The sequence below is a fragment of the Mus musculus genome, chromosome 12 (genome assembly GCF_000001635.26).
Source record: "Mus musculus strain C57BL/6J chromosome 12, GRCm38.p6 C57BL/6J".
Taxonomy (NCBI): domain Eukaryota; kingdom Metazoa; phylum Chordata; class Mammalia; order Rodentia; family Muridae; genus Mus; species Mus musculus.
Genome location: NC_000078.6, coordinates 27,360,774 through 27,373,228, shown reverse-complemented (window position 1 = coordinate 27,373,228; position 12,455 = coordinate 27,360,774).

Below are 12,455 nucleotides of genomic sequence, written 5' to 3'. Positions count from 1 at the left end.
CCCCTATAGGTGGAACAACAATATGAACTAACCAGTACCCCTAGAGCTCATGTCTATAGCTGCATATGCATCAAAAGATGGCCTAGTCGGCCATCACTGGAAAGAGAGGCCCATTGGACACGCAAACTTTATATGCCCCAGTACAGGGGAACGCCAGGGCCAAGAAGCAAGAGTGGGTGGATAGGGGAGCAGGACAGGGGGAGGGTACAGGGAACTTTCTGGATAGCATTTGAAATTTGAAATGTATATAAGGAAAATATCTAATAAAAAATAAATTAAAAAAAAGAAACTAAACTATTGACAGTAATTATCCTTAGGTCATAGGATTTGGGCTCATTTAAATGAAATTGTACTAGCTAATTAGAAAATAAACTTTAGGAAATGATTGCTATCATCATCATAGCAGGAGAAAATGGAGTATCAATGGGGCTATATTGACCACAGACAGTTCTCACAACTGCTGTTTCTAAATATCAGGGAGGAATGCAGAGCCTGGAGCTATTTCTGGCTGGGGCCATGCTGTGCTATATCTTACTCTGCGTGGGAGGACGGGTGTGTGAACTCCCAGGAATTTAGGAACCCAGATTTCCTCCATCTGTAATCTCCCTAGGAACACAGTGGCCATGTCTACGCTGCAATAGGAATTTCAAAGGTAAATTATTATTATTATTAAATTATTATTATTATTTCAAAGGTAAAAAATAGATAGGAACCTAGTCATAGATAAATGATGTCTTTTATAACACCTTACCCTTAGAAAGCCCTGGAAGCCCACATTCACTGAATGAAAGAATGACTACTCACATTCGGGGCAAATGGGGATTTAGCATACCTTCCAAACAAATTAGGAAGCAGACAGAATCAACAGCCCTTCAAATGAAAGCATAGTTTTATCCACAAGAGAACCTCATGAAATCCAGCTCAGAAATGTGTTCTGTAGGGTTCCCACAGCCCCCAAAACTGACGGTCATCGTTATGCACATCCTATGGAGCCCATTCCAGCTCCAGTAACTCAAAATTTACAGCCTATTTCACTCTGGGAAAATAAAACTCCTGAATATGTCCAAGGATTGAAATAAGGATCAGAATTCTATCTGCCCACCCCAAGTTGAATAAAAAATAAATTAGAGGATGGGGAGATAGTGGAGTCAGTAATGTGTCCACTTACAAGAATGAGGATCCCCAGGACCCAACTTTTAAAAAAGTCTAGCCATGTTGGTATGAGTTTATAACCCAGCCCTAGCAAGGCAGAGGCAGGATAATTCCTGGGATTCTCTGGCCAGACAGCCTAACTTAATCGATATGTTCCAGACCAGTTAAAGACCCTGTTTCTAAAGAGCAAGGTGTCTTGAGGAATGGCACCCAAAGTTGAATTCTGTTCTTTAGACACATTTGTACCTAAATACAAACACACACGCGCGCGCGCGCACACACACACACACACACACACACACACACACACACACCTAAGCTAGAGCATCTGTAAGTAAAATGTATGGAGGAATACTAGCCATAATTAGAGGTCTCTTTCTATTACTTCCATCTGTACTTGTCTGTACACAAAACTGATTCAAAATTGGTTTTCAAGGCGTTACCACAGACACAGAAGTTATAGACACAAGGACAAAGCATCCCATGCTGTCTGTATCTTCCTATGGAACCATCCACTGTGGTCATCCAATCTCTGATTTCTGTCCTACCTGGCTCCTGTAGCCGTTTTCTTGCTGTTACAGTCTAGACTGTAGTATCCCCTAAAAACCGCATGTACTGAAGGAGAAGTCTTCGGCACAAGCACTCAGCAGAAGTAGCGATTGGATTGGAAGGGCTCCATACTCATCCTGGTCAATTCAGTGGTGAATTCAGATTTTAAACTAGATAGTTGTAAGGTGGTGAGACTGCATACGGTGCAGATTTGGAGGATGCCAGTCACTGGAGAGGGTGTCTTTGAAACTTGTACCCCACCCTTCCATCCCCTCTTGTTCCCTCTGCTTCTTGTCTGCCATGCGTTCAGCAGTATTTCTTTGCCATGCCCTTGTTCATGCTGTTCTGACCCAACCAAATATGGATTGAGCCTCTGAGATTTTCTTCCTTGAGCTGTCTCTCTCAGGTGTTTGTTTCTGGCCAAAACATTTGATTCATGCATTCCCCTCTCTACTCTTGACCATATATCCTCACTCACCCACACTCTCATCTCAACCTTATACCTTCCATCCTGACCCACATATACTTCATACTGTTCCTGTTCCGGGTACACTGCCAGGGCTCCCTGTCTTTGGAGTCCTTCCCAAGCCCTTGTTCTTCAGGCAAGCTTGTTCACTCTGTCTCCTTTGCTACAACTCCATAGGGTACTTGTCACAATGTCAGGTATTTATAGCCTTGACTTCAGAGAGGCCAATTAGGTGCCAAACTTAAATACATAAATTGAGAAATTAAATTCCAGGAAAGGAAGTCTCTACACGCCTCCTTTATTAAAAAAAAAAAAAAAGAAGAAGAAGAAGAAAGAAAGAAAAGTGCCATGTGTTCTGAACTTGTATTTGCTCTTTGGAAAATGCCACAAACCCCTAATCAATATCATCATGCGTGCTCCAGGTTCTTAGCCTTTATTCATGCTGAAAGGCACAGTGTTGAGTCCAAAATGTCACCTCTGAGGGATACTCATCTGCTGATGAGTCTCTACTGCCTGTAGAAGGGTAATCTGTCAGGGCCCGGCATAGGTCCACAGACACAGCAGAGCAGGATGCATTTCCTTCTCAAATACAAACAACAGGACTATGAAGTTGGAAAGGTGGGGTGGGGGTCTCACTGGGTAAAATGGTGCACAAGCATGAAGAGCTAATTTCCATGTCCAGAACCCACACAAAAGCTGGGCATGGCAGTATTGCCCTTTAATATTGTCACTGGGGGAACAGAAGTAGGCAGATCTCTGGAGCTAACTGGCTAACCAGTTTAGCCTAAACCAATGAGCATCAGGTTCAGTGTGAAACTTTGTCTCAAAAACTAAAATGGAGAGAGACAAAACAGGATATTCAACATTGACCTGTGGATACATAAGTAAACCCACACACACATATATATGCATGCATGCACCATTACTACCACCACCACCACCACCACAACAACAACAATAACAACATAAACATCTTCCTTATTTATTGTTTATATTTGGGAGAGCTAAGATGTCACTGTTGTATCTATGTCCCCTACCCCCATTCTAGTATCTCCACAGCTTCCTAGTTCTGGAACATGCAGGGTCTTAGTTGCATAACATGGGGCAGATTTTACATCAGTTCTCCTAGAAGCTAGATGCATACAAAGTATTTACTATCACCAGCTCTTTTTTTGGACAAAGAAAGAGGACAATGCAGCAAAACAAAACCCCTAGTCTCAGAGATATACCCCAAGTTCATGCCTCTTTGAAGGATCCAAAGAGGTCCCCATGAATGAGCACTCTCCCTTATTTCTCCCTAAAGTAATGCACAGTAAACATGCCTCTAATGGTCTTCAATAGTTGATACCAAAATGTTTATCTTAATTTGCTCTTTTTTTAAAGCTCCTTCAATTGACGCTCCCCTAAATTCTACAATTATACAACCTAAATACTGAAATTCTATTCTAGCTCCTAACTACAGCAGCAGACTGCCATTGTGGAAAATGGCTAGAGAAGATATGAATGGCACATAGAAATCTCTCCTTAAGCTGTGCACCTCCCATGAAAAACAGAGCTACTTAGTCACAAAGCCAAAGCCCACATATTTGGACAAATGCATCTTTTTCTGTGGCTGAAGCCCTACAGTTTTTAAGCCTTGCTGTGAGTGATATGTTATGCCACTTGGGCTTCAGTTTCCTATTGTGGTATAAAGTTTATTATAAAATAAGGTTTGTTTTTCATTCCCTGTCTCTGCCCACCCAGGTTCTAGAGACTGAGCCTGGGACTTTGGACATATCAGGCAAGTACACTACCAGTGTACACCCCACCATTTAGCCTGTCAAGTCCCTCCTAATGGTAAAAAGAAGTTCACATGAATACATTTTGACACAATTCTTCCCCACTCCAGGATGACACATCTCGATTTCTCAGATGTCTACACCAAAAACCTCAGGTCAGCTGTGTAACCTTGCATGCCATCTAGTCGAGGCATACCCTTTTCACTCTGGTGAGGGGAATCCCCTACTTTGCAAGCCTTGACTGTCAATCAACTGAAATACCATCCCAGTGCCCTCCTATCCCTGTCTACTTCTCTCTAACCTCTTACAGTGCTTGAATTTATCTACCTAAGACTGGCTTCCATCAAAACACATTTCTTCAAAACTATACATTCAGCAATGTTAGTGTTCAAATATGAAATTTAACTGTCTTAGTCATGGTTTCTATTACTGTGTTGAAACACCCTGACCAAAGCCAATTGGGAGACGAAAGGGTTTATTTGGCTTAAACTTCCAAATCAGTGTTTATCATTAAAGGAAGTCAGAGTAGGAACACAAACATGGCAGAAACCAATGCAGAGGCTTCCAGAGGCCATGGAGAAATGTGGCTTACTGACCTGCTCATCGTGGTTTGCTCGGTCTGCTTTCCTATAACCCGGGGACCACCAGCCCAGAGATGTCACCATCCTCGATGGGCTGGCCCCTCTTTAACCAATCACTGAGTAAGAAAATGTCTACAGGTGTACTTGTAGCCCAGTCTTCTAGGGATATTTTCTCAGCTGAGAGTCTCTTCCCTCAGATGACTCTAGCTTATGTCAAGTTGACATAAAACTAGCAAGCAGAATTGATGCCTTGGGAACTTAACACACAACCACACCACCATCAAGCCAGAACTTTTCCTTTCTTATGCATCTCCAAGATCACATATTTAAAAAGAAAATAGGGGGCTGAAGAGGTAGCTCAGGGGATAAGAGCACTGGCTGTTCTTCCAGAGAACTCGCATTCACTTCCCAGTACTCACATGGCAGCTCAAAAACTGTCTACAGCTCCAGTTACAAGGGGTCTGACAGCCTCACACAGACACCGATACAGGCAAAACACCAATACACATAAAATAAAAATATATTTAAAAATAATTTTAAGAGTCTCACATATTCTACAAAATCGAATATATTAAAAGTTCAGTCCCTTTAAACTATCCCATCTCTTTAAAACTCCAAATCTCTTTTAGCAGTTCAAATTCTCTCAACTGTGGGTTCCCATAAAAATCAAAATTAAGCTAAATACTTTCTTACTTCCTGAGGGAGGAATCAGGGCACACTCACAATGTGAACAAAACAAAATCAATCCCAAACACTAAAACACAATGCTCAGTTACCTGGGATTCACTCACAAGTTTCTGGGCTCCACCAAGGAGCTTGGGTCACTTCTCTGGCTCTGTCCTCTGCAACACACACACAGCTTGTCTTCTAGGTTTCAGCTGGTTCCACTCCACAGTTGCTGCTCTTCTTTGTGGTCATTCCATGGAATTGGGATCTCCAAAATTGCTGGGCTCCCTTGTTGCAACTGGGCTGTATTTTCACCATTAGCCTCTCCTGGGCTCTCTTCAGGGACTCCAGCGCTACCACACAGTGCCAAGCCTCAGCTACTCTCCATGACCCCTCCAGACCTTTAAAATTGGTACCACCTGGAGGTGACTCTTACACTATTAAGTTTGGCTGTCAGCACAAGGTAGAACCTTGGCCTCTTCAGGAACACGGATTCTGTGTGCTGACCCTGAGGAAACAGTTTCCAGAAGATTTCATCTCAACAATGCTGGTCTCTTCTTAATCGATGTTAATTTCGTAACTCCAGCTAACCAGCATCAGTTGTTCCAGCAAAGCAAAGGTTTTCCTATAGTGGTTCTGGTCTCTTGTTAATCAGAGCTGATTCTTCACCCCCAGCTGACGCACACAGATTCTTCACACAAATGGCAAGGTAAGAAAGAGCCTTGCTTCTTTCTAAAACTTAAATGCCAGCCCTGTATTGTCTGCACTGCCTTCAATATTCTTATCTTCCAAATTCCTAAAGAACAGCTCACTGAGCTCTCAACATTCAATAGCTTTTGTAGCCCAAAGCTCCAAAGGTCTTCCACAATCCGCCTCAAAATAACATGATCATCACAGCAATGCTCCACTATACTTGTTCCACCTTACCTTGGTTAGGGTTTCTATTGCTGTGATGAAATGCCTTAACCAAAGCAACTTGGAGGGGGAAAAAAAGGTTTATTTGGTTTATACTTCCATATCACTGTTCATCGTGGAAAGAAGTCAGTATAAGAAATCAATCAGGGCAGGAACCTGGAGGCAGAGGTGATACAGAGAACATAGAGAAGTGCTGCTTACCGACTTGCTCATCAAGGCTTGCTCAGCCTACCTTCTTATAGAACCCACAGTGGGATGGGCCTTTTCCTATTCATCACTAATTAAGAAAATGCTTGCCTATAGCCTGATGTTATGGAGGTGTTTTCTAATTGCTGTTTCTCTCCCCTCAGGTGACTGTTCCTTGTGTCAACTTGACATAAAACTTTCCAGCACATAAACTAAAAATTAAAAGATGCATATCATTTCTGCATATTAAAATTCTTCATGAGAATGCATAGAATTTCATAGAGTGTCAAATCGAAACATTCTGGGGTGGTACTACCTACAGCTCTGTGAAGAATTTTCCTTCAGAGTTTTCATCCTGACAGATGGTTCAGAAATTCACTGAGTATCATTTATTTAATAGCACTACTATAAACATATGAAGAATTGTATGTAAATAGATGTGACATGCAAATTTTCCTTGCATTTCATTCTTAGACAATATATATGTAAATATATCAGACATATTTTTATTTTGCTTTTTTCTTCATGTTTAATTTTCATGTTTTTTATTACTTTCTGGCATTATATAGTCTCTTAGATTCTCATATGTTAATATTCTGTCTACTTTAGCTTCCAAATTGAGTAATATGCATGATTAATTCTGCCTTTTTATATTTTATTACATTTTAGTGGGTGGAATGTGTGTACATTCATTTGAGCCCATGCTATAGTGTACAAGTGGAAACCAGAGGGTAATCTGTAGAAGTCAGTTGTCTTACACCCTGTCGATTCTGGGATCGGACTTGAATAATCAAGCTTGTTGGTAGGGTCATTTACCCACTGAGCCATCTCACCTGCCTGATTCTATTTTCTTTTTTCCACTATATTTTATTAGTTTATAGCACTCTAATGTCATATTTTTCCTTCTTTATTGTCTATATTTATTTTATTGTATTATGCATTGTATGCATTCATTATGGATATTCCAAGAAGCTAGATGAGGTAGTTTGAATGAGAATAGCTCCATAGGCTCATATGTTTGAATACATAGCTCCCCATTGGTTAAACTGTTTGGGAAGGATTAGGAGGTGTGGCCTTGTTGAAGAAGGTGTGTCAATAGGGGTGAGCTTTGAAGCTTCAAAGGCCATCACTTCCAGAATATGCTCTGCCTTCTGCTTCCAACTCAAAATGTGTGTTTCTACCAGGTAGTGGTGGTGCATGCCTTTACTACTAGCACTCCAGAGGCAGAAGCAGAGACAGGTAGAGTCCAAGGCCAACTTGGTCTAAAGAGTGCATTAGGACAGCCACGGTTACACAAAGAACCCTCCCCATCCACCCCACCCCAACCCCCTTCTCAAAAAAAAAAAAAAAGCAACAACAAAAAAGCACACTCTCACTGCCAATCCAGCTGCCTGCCTGCCACCGTGCCTTCCCTCCTTCATCATGGATTCTAACCCTCTGTAACCATAAGCCCCAGATAAATCCTTCTGCCAGGGTATTTTATCACAGCAATAGAAGTATAACTAGGTAACAGCAGCACACGTTCTGTTTCCTTACCATCAGTGATTCCCACATTACACATGGACTTGCCAAAACCCTCAGGCTCCAGAGAAATGATGTCAGGGCCACTTGCGGGGCTCTCTGTTTTTGAGATTGCCTTGATTCCTAAAACGAGGGTGACTTTGATAACGTCCCTTCTGACACAGCAGTTCAAGCATGAAATCTAACAGCAAAATAATCTACACCCACACTCAGGACTAGGCTTTGCCTGTCATGAATAAGCTTCACATCAGAGAGCAACCCTCTCCTCTAGGTCTCATTCAGTGATCAAAGAACATTCCAGGGGGATGTCCCCATCATGGGGAAGTAACAGTAAGAAAGCGATTTTTATCTGCCCATAAGTCTATGCCTTGCCCAGTAACTCTGTCTGCATCCCAGGGCCAAAGCTTTCCAAGGTGATTCCAGGTTACCTCCAGCTCTTAGTGTATTATTACTGCGAAGAGATGCCATGACCACAGCAGCTCCTATAAAGGAAAATGTTTCATGGTGGCTGGCTTACAGTTTCAGAGTTCATTGTGATCGTGGCAGAAAGCATGGCAGCACACAAGCAGATGTGGCACTGGAAACGTAGCTCAGAGTTCTATATCTGGATTGCTAGGCAGCAGGAAGAAAGAGATGGGCTTCTAAAAACCTTAAAGCAGGTCTCCAATGGCACACTTCCACCAACAAGGTCACACCTCTCCCAACAAGGCCACACCCCCCAAATAATGCTTCTTCCTATGAGCCTATGGGGAGGGGGGCATTTTCACTCAAACCGCCACACTCTGGCTATCACCAAGTAGGGAACCTGTGAATTTCTTGCCCATAAAGTCTCAGGAATCAGACTGTACCTCTCATTTTAAGGTTACAAGAGCCCAGAAATGTCACTGAAGTGGACTGCTCTAACAGTAGCCACAGTACAGCCCAACTTCCCCACCCTGAGTCTACTATTTGTCCAAGTGGGGACTATCAGGGTGCTTCCCTGTCCTTATAGTCTTTGTTAGCACTTTCAATGGGCTTTCCAGTCATGTTGGCCCATTCTTTTCATCCCATAGTTTGCAAGAGTATTTCTCAGCCCTCCACAGCACCCATCTCTCATGAAGTAAAAGAAAAAGAAAAATAGAGAGTCTTTCCATTGGAGTATTAACACAATCTATTAGGTCACATTATAGTCAATTGTGCAGAGGAAGAAAGCCTATTCAACAACATTATTTAATGGCGTTCGGATGTGCAATTGGCTCGACACGATGATGAATGCAAGGACTGAGCAGTAAAGCGGTACAGACCGCAAACAACTCTCCCGCGATGTTTATTTCCCAGGCTTAAATGAGCTCAGAGCACACGAGTGATTTGCCGTGACACCGGAATCCAATTGGAGGCTGGGATTACTGTAACTGTTTTCGGCTTGGGTGATTTAATCAGCAAATCTTCAATAGTGTAATATGCGTGTACTGAACTGACTCCAGGCTCAACAGTCTGATTTATACCCAGTGCCTGCAGACAACCATTTGTGCGGCGCATACTAGCATCTGTCTGCCTGCATCCTCGGAGCACAGATGCCCACAGAAATGTGTGAGGACAGTTGAGGTCCATGCTGTATATCACACACCCAAACAAAGAGAAAAACACACTGGGCACAAAAAGGGGGAGAGCTTGGGGGTATTATTTGGAGACTGTTTTAAAATACTCAGAAAAATTATTCACTTACCCAATATATAATTGCAATGTAATGAGCATTACCCTAGACATATGAAGTTCATAAAGTAATGCAGAGAGAGAAACAGACAGACAGAGACAGAGAGAGATGGCATGAGAGGAGAGGGTATACTGCTCTAATATATATGAGACTGAAATCATGGGACCACAGAGATAGCTCAGTTAGTGACATAGTAGTTGTTGTGACATAGGTAGGTTTGCTTCCATAGAACACATACAATTATAGGCCTTGGAGTACTGCACGTTTTTTTTAACTGCAGCCCCAAGGGTTGGATAACAGCAAAATCCTGAGGACTGCTGGCCAAATAGTCTATCCAATCAGCGAGCTCTGGTTTCCATAAGGAAGCCTGTCTCAAAAAATAGTGATTGAAGAAGAGACCCAATGTTGACCTCTGGCCTTCATACACAGTTATATATGCATACACACACACACTACATACACACAAAAGAATGATACCTTCACTATGAACATAGTATGATGAAAGATGCCAATCTTCTTGGGGTGTGAACTCTCACACTTCTCGGATTGTATACAATGCCCAATATATCACTGATATTTATCCCTGCTCCTGTGACTGCTTCTCTTACCATCTGCAAGTGGAGTGTTCTCTATACCCAGCCTCTGGTATGAGAAAGGAAATAGCTGGCTACTCTCCTAGCTTCAAGTTTTAAGAACTTAGGTCAACTACAACACTGGAAATAAGTGGTCTAGGAGATGGTGCTGAGCAAGATGGGGTTTCCCTCTTCTAATCACCTCTGCTCTGGGTAGAGAGAAGAGGTAGAAATGAGGTTCAAGGTGGAAATGAGGCTTATCCCCTGACTGCAAGCAGGAAAAACCCAGACAGATGATGGTTCTAAGAGATCGAGGTGGATGGGCTTTGACCATTAGTCAACATGTTCAGGACCTGTATTAGTCAGAATTCCCTAGAGGTTTGAATAAGAATGGTCCCCATTGGCTCAGAGATTTGGTTGATTGTTCACAGGGAGTGACACTATTGGAAAGGATTAGGAGAGGTGGGGGGGGGGACTTGTTGAAAGAAATATGTCAATGGACGTATGCTTCGAGTCTTCAAATCCTCATGCCAAACCTAGATTCTCGCTCAGCCAGTGAATCAGAACATAGCTCTCAGCTACTTCTCCAGTACCATTTCTGCCTAGGGGCTGCTATGCTGCCAACCATACTGATAATGGACTAAACCTCTGAACTGTAAGCCAGTCCCAATTAAATGTTTTCCTTTATAAGAGGTACTGGGGTCATGGTGTCTCTTCACAGCAATAGAATACTAACTAATACAGAAACAGAACTTATAGAATGTACATGTATATATTTAGGATTTATTAAGATAGCATACAGGCTATGGTGCAGCTAGTCTAGCAATGACTATCTATCAAGGGAAGGTCCAAGAATTGAGTAGTTGTTCAGTCCATGAGACTGGATGTCTCAGCTGCTCTTCAGTATACATCAGAGTCCTAAAGAAGTAGGCACTAATGCTAGTGAAGGAAAGGACTTGCCAGTAAGAGTAAGGACAATCAGGCAAAGAGTGGGAGCTTCCTTCTTCCGTGTCCTTTATATAAACTTTCAGCAAAAAGGTGAATCTTCCCACCCCAAAAGATCCAGATTAAAAGTGTCTCTTCCCACTTCAAATGACTTAAATCAGAAAAACAAACAAACAAACAAACAAAAAAAAACCTTACCAGGAGAACCTAGTTAGCTGAGAGAAAATTCACAGAGAAATAAAGCAAGTCAGGGCTGGACCCAGACCAGCATCTTTCTGTTTGCTAAAGGAAGACATCATTATTTGTTCGTCTCAGCTTATCAGAGACCCCAAAGTCTGCATGTGTTCTTCAGCTTCAGTTTACCAACTATGACTAAATGCAATAGAAAATAACCTAAAATAAGTCTCTTTCTGCAAGATACTATCAGCTTATAGGTTTTAACATATTTACTTATTTATTTGTGTGTGCACACATATGCATGCGTGCATGCGTGTGTGTGTGTGTGTGTGTGTGTGTGTGTGTGTGTGTGTGTGAGTATGTGCATACACACACGCGTGTGATGAGTGCATTGATCTATGTATGGGTGCATTCATACTACTGTCACTTCTGTGGTGTTCAGAGGACAACTCATGGTGTTGGTTCTGCCCACCTGTCATGTGGAACCCAGGTATCAATTCAGGTTTCCAGGCTTGGTGGCAAGTGTCCTTATCTGTTGGGCCTTCCTGGTGACCCTGCTTATAGAGAATTTTATCCAACAACTTTGATGTTCTTTAAACCTAACTGTGTCTTACACAGATTCTTGACTTGGGTGTGGCTACACAGTGAAGTTCCTTGCTGAGTTCCTTCTCCTGTCATACACAGTGCTGGGAATGACTGCTCAGGTCTGCTCTCTCTGTTGTTGCATTAAGAGGTTTTCTGGATTGGCAAGTGTTCTCATGTAGACTTGACTTCAAATGGATTGCTAAAACAGCAGATCAAAATTCACAACTCATGAATGGATTCATATGTAATGAACTGAGGCCCCTCCTACCAATAAAAAGAAGTGGAAGATGTAGAAAGCAGGCCCTGGCCTTGGACAGAGCATAGAATCCATGGCCCAGGCCTTGGACCAAGCATAGAATCACAGCTCTTAGCATTGAAAAGACTATGGAATCCATAACTCTTGGCATTGGGAAGAGTATAGAACCTGTGACCTTGGCTTGGACACATTCTAGAATCGGTGACCCTTGACTTGAATAGTCCCTAGAATCCATGGCCCTTGATCTTGGACAGATGATAGAATTCATGGTCCCTGACCTTGGACAGATGATAGAAACCATGGCGTTTGACTTTGAATATGTAACATCCAATATTTCTGTTCTTCTATAAGAATGAATCATGCTTTCAAGTTCAAGATGAAGCCATAGTGGTTCAGTTTTGCAACCTTAACAG